This window comes from Rhinoderma darwinii, chromosome 3, assembly GCF_050947455.1.
Source record: "Rhinoderma darwinii isolate aRhiDar2 chromosome 3, aRhiDar2.hap1, whole genome shotgun sequence".
Taxonomy (NCBI): Eukaryota; Metazoa; Chordata; class Amphibia; order Anura; family Rhinodermatidae; genus Rhinoderma; species Rhinoderma darwinii.
In genome coordinates, this window is record NC_134689.1 from 423,897,233 (window position 1) to 423,910,112 (window position 12,880).

Consider the following 12,880-nt stretch of genomic DNA (forward strand, 5'->3'; position numbering starts at 1 on the left):
AAGGCCCCATGGAGTAGGGCTGAAACGTTGTATTTGGTGAATAAATCCACTTTTTTCACTATCAAGGTGTGCTGTTTTGTCTTTTGGAGAAGTTACTTGGTATCAGGGACACTGGTCCTGTGTCCAAACGAGACGTTTGCACCCTTGCTGTACGTATTATGAGGAACGGTGCTGCTTGTTTATCCTTTGTTTATATAGATATATATAATTTATTTTTCTATTCCTTAACTTCACATCACTTAACGTTATATCACTTTTACATTATATGTGTTGTATTTTGTACGTATATATATATATAAGTTTTTTTTTCTTTTTTTCTTTTTGATATCTCATATACATACATGTTCATCCAAATCTCTCATTGTTGCTCTGATTCACTCTCGTCTTGACTACTGTAACTCATTACTAGTCGGTCTTCCCCTCACTAAACTCTCCCCTCTCCAATCTATCCTTAATGCAGCAGCCAGGCTCATCTTTATTACCAACCGCTACACCAACGCCTCTAATCTGTGCCAGTCACTGCACCGCTACACCAACGCCTCTACCCTGTGCCAGTCACTACACCAACGCCTGTACCCTGTGCCAGTCACTACACCAACGCCTGTACCCTGTGCCAGTCACTACAGCAACGCCTCTAATCTGTGCCAGTCACTGCACCACTACACCAACGCCTCTAATCTGTGACGGTCACTGCACTGGTTGCCCATCCCCTTCAGAATACAATTCAAATTTATTACTCTTACCCACAAAGCTCTCCACAGTGCTGCACCTCCTTACATCTCCTCCCTCATCTCTGTCTACCACCCTACTCAGGCTCTACATTCTGCCAACGACCTTAGATTAAAATCCCCCATAATCCAAACCTCCCACTCCCGTCTCCAAGATTTCTCTCATGCTGCACCCGTCCTCTGGAATGCGCTACCCCAGACAATCAGATTAATTCCCAATATCCACAGTTTTAAACGTGCCCTGAAAACACATCTTTTTAGACAGGCCTATAATATTCCCTAATCTGACTCTTTTCCAGGGCCCCCCTTTTGGATTAGTCATCAGAATTAAATTCCCTCACACTCCTTCTCTTCATGTCCGTCATACACGGATACTGGCTGGTGACCGGCTCATGCAGCTTTATGTGAACCACCCCATGTGTATAAAAAATGGCCGGACCATTGTACAGAGTAAACACTGTTACACTTTGTGTCTCCTTTATTTCCTCATAGATTGTAAACTCTTGCGAGCAGGGTCCTCACTCCTCTGGTATGAATTTTAAATTCTCTTTCTCACTATGTAATGTCTGATATTGTTTGTTTCATGTTCCCCCTAAATTGTAAAGTGCTGCGTAATATGTTGGCGCTATATAAATAAAGATTACTATTATTATCCTTAATGCTTAGGTATATATATATATACATATATATATATATATATATATATATATATATATATATATATATATATATTATCTTTATGGTAATTTCTATCTTCTCATATTCCCCTTATTCAATATCGGTCCCATTTAATTGTAGTTTCCATACTCACATTATGCTTTTTCATCTTGGTTGTCCTGGCTGTGGTGTGTGCACAGACGCTCGAACACACATACGCTGTGGCACCCGCATCCGGGAGTGCTGCTTAGCGTCTGGCGTTGTCATGGTGACTCATGTTTGAGGTCATCATGTGGCGTCTTGTCATCCTGACGTGCGGCACGTCCTGTGATGCGAGTGTCTCTCGGCGGGCGTGTCGAGCGCCGATTTGCGCTCATCACAGGTGAGCATAACCATTTACCTCTATTTAAACCCCTATAGTTTTACTGTATGTAGTCTCCAGACGAAGCCAGTCTGTAGGGCGCAACGCGCGTCAAGGCGTTTTTTCATCCAGTTCCTGAGGTTGCCGGTTCCGCTCCCCATCATGTCTCAGGGTATGTGCTTGCCTTCATTTTTCTGCCACTAATTATCTCTGATAATAATTCCAGTACATCGTTCTGGCCTTTTGTGCCCGTTTTTTATGTCAGGATTTCTCATGTTCACTTCTGTGTACTATACACACATTTAGATAGCACTTTGTAACATGTGGGCACGGTAATTCTATGCGCTCGTTTTATTAATTTGTCCCTGTAGGTTATGTGAGTGGTTCCCGGCCACTGATGGTTGGTTGACTTTGTTTGCCTATGGTCTTTCACATCTGACCTGACTAATCTACATGGTCCAACTTAAAGCTTCCTTACTATGTATACCTGTAGTCATTATGTCGACCATCATAATCATTATCTCTAATGGTCATCTTAAGGATTCCATCCGGTACAGGTAGGCAGAAAGCCTTCTCCACCTGTAGCTCCCACCTCACTGTGGTCTCCATATTTTACTGCTCTCTGTTCACTGCTTATGTAACTTCTTATGGGCAGTGCTAGAAGCATCCCAGCCTCTAACGAGCCGTCTAGGGTTCAAGTGGCGAAAAAGATCAGAGCGCGCTAGAGTGTGTTTTAGAGTCTATTTTACATTTTGACAAAAAAACAAAAAGGGCTGTCTGCAACAGCCAAGCCCAATTTCCCAGCCACCACAATAGATAAAATAAATAACTTTTATTCAGCTACGTATAGCTCGGACAGACCACATGAATAAGTTTAAAATTGTCAGCAGCCGAGGACCGGGTACACATATGTGTCATCTGATTCAACAGACACATATAGTATTAGGCGTAGGATTATCAGTATTTTCCCTATCCAGTTAGAATTGATAAGTAATAGTAGGTCCGGTCGACGGCAGTGTTTAAAACATTAGCAGCCCCCCCGACATGTTTCGCTACTAAGTAGCGTCCTCAGGGGTCCACGGGGCTAATGGCGGCGCGAAATGAAACTGATCCTGATATAGATACGTCGGATGACACATTCGGAGGTGTGTCAGGCCCAATAGCCAATAGCAGCAGGGGAGACACAGCGAACTCTCAGCTGTATCCAGCCGGCGTATGGGCAGCAGAGTAAGATAGTCAAATCACAAACGGGAGGTGGCGCATGCGTATGGGAGCATAGGGAGAACTTAGTGATTTCACCCTAGTTCAGATCGCGACTTTACAAGGGAGTCGCTAGCGCATGTGCAGATAAGCCACATACCGACATAGCGCCAGAGAAGTACACTCTGGCTGCTCACATCCCACAGCAACCCACGATCACATCAACTGTCATCACCTTCATATTGACGCTGCTTGGTCCGCACTCATCAAAGGGCACCGGCCGATATTGACGGCAATATAGTAATATGAGCCCATAATGAAAAAGGGCTATAGATAAACAATTGAGTCGTAGCCGATAATTACAGAGGTTAGGAGATGAGCCCATAAGGAAGAGACCACTCAGTGTCCCGTCCCCACATTATCCCGAGTGAACACCTAAAAAACGATTGTATTGCCGCATTCAGGATCAAGGGCAACAAAGAGCCATATGTTATTAACAAAAGATGAACATCTACACAATGTTATAAAGGGTATACTTGTGGTGAAGCATACATAAGGGGTCACCTCCAATATATAAATATATACTGGATAGCACACTGGTTCCCCATAGAAGAAGTGTCATTCACGGCTCAAGAGTCCCCCAGAGGTCCCCACTTGCGGTTGCGCCATATTTCCCAACGCTATTACAGGATCAATTCAAGAAATATATATAATGTATAAGTTACAATAGTCCGCCGCCATCACATGGTCAAAACCGTAATGAAAATAAATCAGCACATCAGCTAGTCTAACCACTTGCTTCCAAGTGGCTATCTTTTTATGAAAGGATTCTCCACAATTGTGTAAGGAATACAGAAAATGACAATGACAGGCAGGTGGTATTCTAGTTTTCAGTAGTTTTTAATATATATATACACACATATTGCTCCACAGTGGTCCAATAGTATAGACAGGGACAACAGTGAGAAAAAATATATATTCTCCGTGTCCAACTGTAGAGTCAAAGAAAAGCACTAAAGGTAAAACCCTCGTTCAGACCTGAGGGGGACATGGTATTTAGTCGATGGATCCATCTCGCTTCCTCTTGCAAGAGTTTACGATCCAAATTGCCCGCTCTGGGGCCCATTTTGATTTGAGTGATGCCCCAAAATGTAAGCAACTTAGGGTTACCTCCATGAAATTTTATAATATGTCTCGTAAGGGTGGTATCCTCATTACAAGTCACTGCACTCATATGCCTTGATACACGTCTCCTCAACTCCTGAATGGTCTTACCCACATATAGTTTAGGACAGGGACACCTGGCGATATAAACTACCCCACTGCTCTGGCAGTTCAGAAACTGCTCTATTCGATAGGACTTCCCATCGACAGGATTGGAAAAGTTCTTAACAGTCGGCATTAGGGGGCAGAAAGAACATCTGCCACATGGATGAAAACCCTTCAGTGAGGATTTAAGCCAAGTTGAGGGAGTGTTGGATTGTCTGGTGTAATGACTATGTACCAGGAACTCCCGTAAATTCCTGCCCCTCCGATAGGCAACACTCGGATTAGCCATCACTGCATCCCTAAGATCAGGGTCAGCAGTGAGGATAGCCCAGTGTCTGTGTAGAATTTGTACAACTTGGGGGGAACAAACATCATACGTGCCAATACATCGAATGACATCGGTTGACCCCGCTTTAGTATTTATTTTATTACCCTTGTTTGACAATAGGTCACTCCTATCAGAAGCCCTTGCTCTAGCGTATGCCCTATGCAGCCACTTTTTTGGGTAGCCACGTGCTATGAACTTGTTGAAAAGACCATCACACTCAGTTTGAAAGGATAGTTCACTAGAACAATTACGTCTGGCTCTCAAGTATTGACCAATGGGTATACCCTTCTTAAGGGCAGGAGGATGATAGCTCTGCCAATAGAGAAGGCTATTAGTGGCAGTAGCCTTACGGAAGATATCCGTTTGGACACCGCCACCAGGATCCAAAGATATCTTGAGATCAAGAAAATTAATAGTATGATCATGAATTTCATACGTAAATTTCATGCCAATAGAGTTGGCATTGAGCATAGACATGAAGTCACGAAAGGTGTTGACATCCCCATCCCAGAGGATGAGAATGTCATCAATGTATCTTCCCCAAAATGATATGTGTGAAGTAAAGGAGAAGAAATTATCAGAAAAGACGACAGTGTCTTCCCACCACCCTAAGAAAAGGTCCGCATAAGTAGGTGCACAAACAGTGCCCATAGCCGTGCCCTTTATTTGGTGATAATATTTATGATCAAAAATAAAATAATTGTGAGTAAGTAAAAAACGTAGGAGTGACAGAACAAAATCGTTGTGACGTTGGAATTGGGTGCCTTTAGTGTTCAGGAAATATTTGACAGCAGTGAGTCCCAGATCGTGCTGAATGTTAGTGTAAAGTGACTCCACGTCTATGCTCGCTATAATGGTGGTGGGAGTTACATTGATCTCATGGATCCTGGTGACGGTGTCCTTGGTATCCCTAAGATAGGAAGACAGTGAGGAGACAAATGGTGTCAATATCTCGTTGACATAGAGACTAACACCCTGTGTCAGGCTGTCGTTACCCGACACAATGGGTCTACCAGGAAGGGGAGAGGTTGCTTTATGGACCTTTGGCAACGCATAAAAGGTCGCCAAAGTAGGAGTCGAGTTGTAAAGGCACTTGAATTCATCAGTGGTGATGAGATTCTTGTTCCTAGCACCGTTAAGGAGGGTATATAGTTCGGCAAGATATTTAGCCGTAGGATTGGCATCCAAAGTGACATAGGTGGTATTGTCATCAAGTAACCTATGAACCATGCTAACGTAGTTGGCATGGTTCATGATCACAATGTTGCCCCCCTTATCAGAGGGTTTGAGTACTAAGTTGTCGTCTCTGCAAAAAGTGTCCAATGCCCCTCTTTCATCACTGGTAAGGTTGCCAAAGGTATTAGATTTCTTGGTTTTAAGTTTTTTAAGGTCATTACATACCATCCTAACAAAGGTATCAATGTGACTATATTGTGAAAATGGAGGTGCGAATAGAGCAGTTTCTGAACTGCCAGAGCAGTGGGGTAGTTTATATTGCCAGGTGTCCCTGTCCTAAACTATATGTGGGTAAGACCATTCAGGAGTTGAGGAGACGTGTATCAAGGCATATGAGTGCAGTGACTTGTAATGAGGATACCAACCTTACGAGACATATTATAAAATTTCATGGAGGTAACCCTAAGTTGCTTAAATTTTGGGGCATCACTCAAATCAAAATGGGCCCCAGAGCGGGCAATTTGGATCGTAAACTCTTGCAAGAGGAAGCGAGATGGATCCATCGACTAAATACCATGTCCCCCTCAGGTCTGAACGAGGGTTTTACCTTTAGTGCTTTTCTTTGACTCTACAGTTGGACACGGAGAATATATATTTTTTCTCACTGTTGTCCCTGTCTATACTATTGGACCACTGTGGAGCAATATGTGTGTATATATATATTAAAAACTACTGAAAACTAGAATACCACCTGCCTGTCATTGTCATTTTCTGTATTCCTTACACAATTGTGGAGAATCCTTTCATAAAAAGATAGCCACTTGGAAGCAAGTGGTTAGACTAGCTGATGTGCTGATTTATTTTCATTACGGTTTTGACCATGTGATGGCGGCGGACTATTGTAACTTATACATTATATATATTTCTTGAATTGATCCTGTAATAGCGTTGGGAAATATGGCGCAACCGCAAGTGGGGACCTCTGGGGGACTCTTGAGCCGTGAATGACACTTCTTCTATGGGGAACCAGTGTGCTATCCAGTGTATACCGTGTTTCCCCGAAAGTAAGACAGTGTCTTACTTTCTTTTTATCCCCAAAAGCCCCACTATGTCTTACTTTCGGGGTATGTCTTACATTGGCAAAAAAATATTTTTTTTTTTTTTTATTTTTTTTTTCACAAACTTTATTTAACTGTTTTACATTTTTTTTTTTTAGTCCCACCAGGGGACTTCACTATGCGATGTGCCGATCGCATATATAATGCTTTGGTATACTTAGTATACCGAAGCATTATTGCCTGTCAGTGTAAAACTGACAGGCAACCTATTAGGTCATGCCTCCGGCATCGCCTAACAGGCAGATGCTGAAGGCAGACCTGGGGGTCTTTGTTAGACCCCCGGCTGTCATGGAAACCCGACGGCGACCCGCGATTTGTTTGCGGGGGCGCCGATCGGGTGACAGAGGGAGCTCCCCCCTCTGTCAAACACATTAAATGCCGCTGTCACTATTGACAGCGGCATTTAATGGGTTAAACTGCCGGAATCGGCGCGCGCTTCGATTCCGGCAGTTGCAGCAGGAGCCAGGCTGTGTATAACAGCCGTGCTCCTGCCGCTGATCGCGTGGGTACAGTCTCAGTACCCGCGCTATCACAGGACGGATATATCCGTCCTCCGGCGCGAACTAGCAGCTGCTGAGGACGGATATATCCGTCCTTCGGCGTTAAGTGGGAGTGGAAGTGGGCAGGAGGCGGCAATACCCCCGTGTTTCCCCGAAAGTAAGACATATGTCTTACTTTCGGGGTACGGCTTATATTAGCCGACCCCCCTGAAACCCCCGATACGTCTTACAATCGGGGGTGTCTTACTATCGGGGAAACACGGTATATTTATATATTGGAGGTGACCCCTTATGTATGCTTCACCACAAGTATACCCTTTATAACATTGTGTAGATGTTCATCTTTTGTTAATAACATATGGCTCTTTGTTGCCCTTGATCCTGAATGCGGCAATACAATCGTTTTTTAGGTGTTCACTCGGGATAATGTGGGGACGGGACACTGAGTGGTCTCTTCCTTATGGGCTCATCTCCTAACCTCTGTAATTATCGGCTACGACTCAATTGTTTATCTATAGCCCTTTTTCATTATGGGCTCATATTACTATATTGCCGTCAATATCGGCCGGTGCCCTTTGATGAGTGCGGACCAAGCAGCGTCAATATGAAGGTGATGACAGTTGATGTGATCGTGGGTTGCTGTGGGATGTGAGCAGCCAGAGTGTACTTCTCTGGCGCTATGTCGGTATGTGGCTTATCTGCACATGCGCTAGCGACTCCCTTGTAAAGTCGCGATCTGAACTAGGGTGAAATCACTAAGTTCTCCCTTTGCTCCCATACGCATGCGCCACCTCCCGTTTGTGATTTGACTATCTTACTCTGCTGCCCATACGCCGGCTGGATACAGCTGAGAGTTCGCTGTGTCTCCCCTGCTGCTATTGGCTATTGGGCCTGACACACCTCCGAATGTGTCATCCGACGTATCTATATCAGGATCAGTTTCATTTCGCGCCGCCATTAGCCCCGTGGACCCCTGAGGACGCTACTTAGTAGCGAAACATGTCGGGGGGGCTGCTAATGTTTTAAACACTGCCGTCGACCGGACCTACTATTACTTATCAATTCTAACTGGATAGGGAAAATACTGATAATCCTACGCCTAATACTATATGTGTCTGTTGAATCAGATGACACATATGTGTACCCGGTCCTCGGCTGCTGACAATTTTAAACTTATTCATGTGGTCTGTCCGAGCTATACGTAGCTGAATAAAAGTTATTTATTTTATCTATTGTGGTGGCTGGGAAATTGGGCTTGGCTGTTGCAGACAGCCCTTTTTGTGTTAATGTATATTGTGCCCGCCAGCCACTTAGGGTCACAGTCTTTTTTGTTTTTATTTTACATTTTGGGACCGAAAATTTTGTATGCACGGACGCGGTCCGTTAGTCACTTTCGCCATCACCACCGGTGGCGCAAAGTAAAAAATTAAATCTTCAGTGTAGCGACCGGCGTAGTTTCTGACTCCGGAAGTTTACCACTAAACGTCTAACCCAAAAATATGTACAGTTTCGGGGCGGTGGCATGCTCGGTTTACGCCCAACAAAAACGCTCGAAATGCGTAGCCGAAAACTTTGACAGAGTAGAAAACTGAACCGTGACCCGATGGACCCGAGCTAGGTGTCCATTTGTTTGCCTTGCAAAGCCGAACAATACAACACCTGACTCGGTCGTCTTTTCTAAAAGGGGACTCCACTTTTGCACCTTAAACATGGCGGAATTCCCTTATTTAGAGCTTAATATTGACTGTTTTACCGAACTATTTCCGTAACCGCTCAATGTGGAGATACGAGCCCTGAAACTATTATACGTCATTATCTCCTGAGTGTGTACGCCAAGACTCGTGACAATACGTCAAGCGGTTAGCGAGGAAACTCCTCTTTAGCGACGCCTGTTTCTACACACAGCTTCTATTTATTTTATAAAAAAATTAATATCTTAAAAACTAGCTATTAAATATACCTAATATTTGTTACACATGTAGCCCTTAACACTCTGACCTATCCTAAAAAATGTCAAGGTTTTGTGACGCGCGCTTGGCCCACAAAAGCCTTGTGAGCAACGGCTATTTTTACGCACGTTTACAATTTAGTTCTAATGAAAAAATAATGTCTTCAAAGTGAATCGCCTCAAAGCCATCAAACTTCTGACACCAGCAGCAGTTGACACTCTGACCTACCCCAAACAATTTCAAGGGTTTGCGTCGCATTCTTAGTCCCCAAAAGCCTCTTTACCTGCTCCTGTTTTACGCAGAGTGCGTAATTTACGATTTAATTCTAATAAATAAACAATATCATAAACAATAGTAGTGCAAAAGCCCTAATATTTTATACACATCTAGCCTTTGACGCTCTGACCTACCATATAAAAACTCAGGCCAGTAGGACAGATGTAGCCCGCGCAGCGGGGCAAAAAATGATGCCTTTTTCACTAAAATGGGCATAAATAATAATTTAACACAATGCTGTCCCAGAGCATTTCACAACAAGCAACGAACCGCGGGTCCGATGGAATCGACCTAGGCGTCCATTCGTTCGACTTACACAGACGAATAATAAGATACCTGACACGGTCATTTGCTGTAAATGGGGAACCCTCTCTTGCCCCGAATCATGGAGCAGTTCCTTCATTTATAGCTAAATCTGAGCGGTTTTAGCAAAATATTTCCGTAACTGTTTATTGTGAAGTTCCGAGCCCTGGAACGTTCATGCATCACCATGTACTGAATATGCGTTGTGCAGTTCACCCAGAAAAACCTTGTCACGACGGCTGTATTTTAGGCTCGTTTACAATAAAGAAACAATATCTAATAAAGAAACAATATCTGAGAAACTAATCGTCCAAAAGCCATAACATTTTATATACTCGTAGCCTTTGACACTCTTACCTACACCCTAAAAAATCAGGACACCCAAACAAACGTAAAATTGTTGCGCAAACAAACCTCTATGCTCAATAATTTATTGCTGTCAACCCCGGTAGTTATTATGCCAGGCCATACAGGTGCGATGATCCCTTCCACCCAGGTCTCTGAATGCCCCATAGGCCCAACCAGCGTAGGGGAGGTTGGTCAGAACGGGCCAACCGATGGAGCTTCCCACCCGTTTGTAAATCTCTGTATTTTTTTTTTCTTTTTTTTGAGTCAACTTTAGATGGTGCAAAAGTAAAGGCCTGGCTTTATTTTAACGGCTTTGTAGATGACAGGTTGATCTTTGGCATTTACAGTGATTCTGGCTTCATCTTTTTGCATCACCAGAGATGCTAGATCCTGTTTTGTGGATCACCACAGATGCGTTGATGGCCCAGATGCCACTTTACACACACTGTGTGGTTAAAAATAAAAACACTGATGCATTACTGATGTGGCACACTCACAGCAGTGTTCTGAGCCTTCACATGGAATTTGGGGGGCATACTCACATTTTGGGGTGACCGCCCCAAAATGTCAAAATTGCACTCTGGGTGCTATGTAAGCACTATGGCTTTACAGTAAGGGGGCAGAGAAAGTACATTGATGTTCGATTGTTACAGGATGAAAGTTCTGAAGCACTGAAACCAGCAGTTCTATTATTAACTCTCTGGTTCACTCATGGATCTCAGGCGATTGACATAGATATCACAGTAAAATAGCACATAAAGGTACTTACTGGTGAGGTACTAACAGCAGTGTTATGAGTCCTCGCAGGAAACTTGCACTCTGGGTGCTATATGTGCCCAGAGGGCTTTAAATATCTTTCTCATGTGATTATACCATGTCAAATCTGTTTTCAGATGGATCTGTGAAAAAACACGGTGATACTGCACTTATTTTATATTCATCGGTGGATTTTCACGAAAAACCGGTCATTTCAAAAATCCACATCCAAACAGCTCTTGCATCCATGCCTAACACCTCTTCCTAAGCCCTGTTATGGGATACACTCAAATAAATGTTACAAACCCTCACAGGAGACTAGGGGGGGGGCGACTGACTCACATTTTGGGGTCACTACCACAACATGTCAAGAAATGCACTCTGGGTGCTATATGTGCCATGGGGCTTTAAATAGCTTTCTTGTGTGATAATACAGTGTCAAATCTGTTTTTAGATGGATCTGTGAAAAAAACACTGTGCAATCGATACTGCACTTATTTTACATTCATCGACGGTGTTTCACCAAAAACCGGTCTAAACGTGCATAAAAACAGTCACAATTTTCCAGGATTAAATTATTTAATGATTAATAATTATTCAGCTTAACAAAAACATTTGAAATAAAATTAAAATAAAAAATGTAAAAATAAATAGATTTTTCTCTCAATATTATAATTTATTTTTGTTATCAGGCAGCGCTCAGGTGACCATGGACTGTACCCCCCTACCTGTCTACTTTTTTCAGATGCTGCCAGTCTGCGTGGTTAGGGAAGAAAGATATTACCAGTAGATACAAACATGTTATAAAGAGGAGAGAAAAATGACTGTATAACTTCTTGCTGTCCGGCATACATGGATTTTTGCTGTTATACTTTATGGCTCTGTATACATCCTCTGCATTTCTCTGAAGTGGAAGTGCCCCCTTTATTATACTGCATAAGGCCCCATACACATGACCGGATTTTTTCCCTCCTGTAAATACTGGCCGTAAATACGGGTCCTTTGTCACCCATATTCCACCCGTATTTACGGACCCGTTTTCTAATGCTTCTCTTTACACGTAGAGAGAGTTATTGCACTGCATTAATCGGCAGCCCCTTCTCTCTATCTAGCACTGATAGAGAAAAGAGGCTGCTGATCAGTGCTCGATAGAGAGAATGGGCAACCCCTTCTCTCTATCCAGCACAGATAACAAGCCTCTTCTCTCTATCCAGCTCTGATCGGCAGCCTCTTCTCTCTATCAGTGCTGGATAGAGCGTAGCGGCAGCCCTTTCGTGCAGAGTTTCCGAAGCGGAACGCAGCGATAGAAAGAAAAAGAAGTTCATACGTACCCCGGCCGTTGTCTTGGTGATGCGTCCCTCTTTTGACATCCAGTCCGACCTCCCTGGATGACGCGGCTGTCCATGTGACCGCTTCAGCCTGTGATTGGCTGCAGCGGTCACATGGGATGAAATGTTATCCCAGGAGGCTGGACTAGAGTAAGAAGCAGGGAGTTCTGGGTAAGTATGAACTTTTTTTTGTTGCAGGTTTTTGAGGAAACATTAGAAATCTATATTGTGAGCGCCGCGCATGGTACTCGCTGTGCAGCAGTAGTCACTGTCCAGGGTGCTGAAAGAGTTACTGCCGATCAGTGCAGCCCCATCTCTCTATCCAGCACTGATCGTTTAACTCTTTCAGCACCCTGGACAGTGACTACCGCTGGACAGTGAGTACCATGCGTAGCAATTCTCCCGTAATTACAGGTGCACACACGTAGCCACCCGTAAGTACTTCTATGGGCCTGCCCGTGCCATAATTATGGCCTGAAATAGGACATGTTCTATATTTTTCAACGGCCCGGACACCTTCCCGTAAGCACAACGGGAAGGTACCTGTGGCCAATAGAAGTCTATGGGCCCGTAATTATGGGCG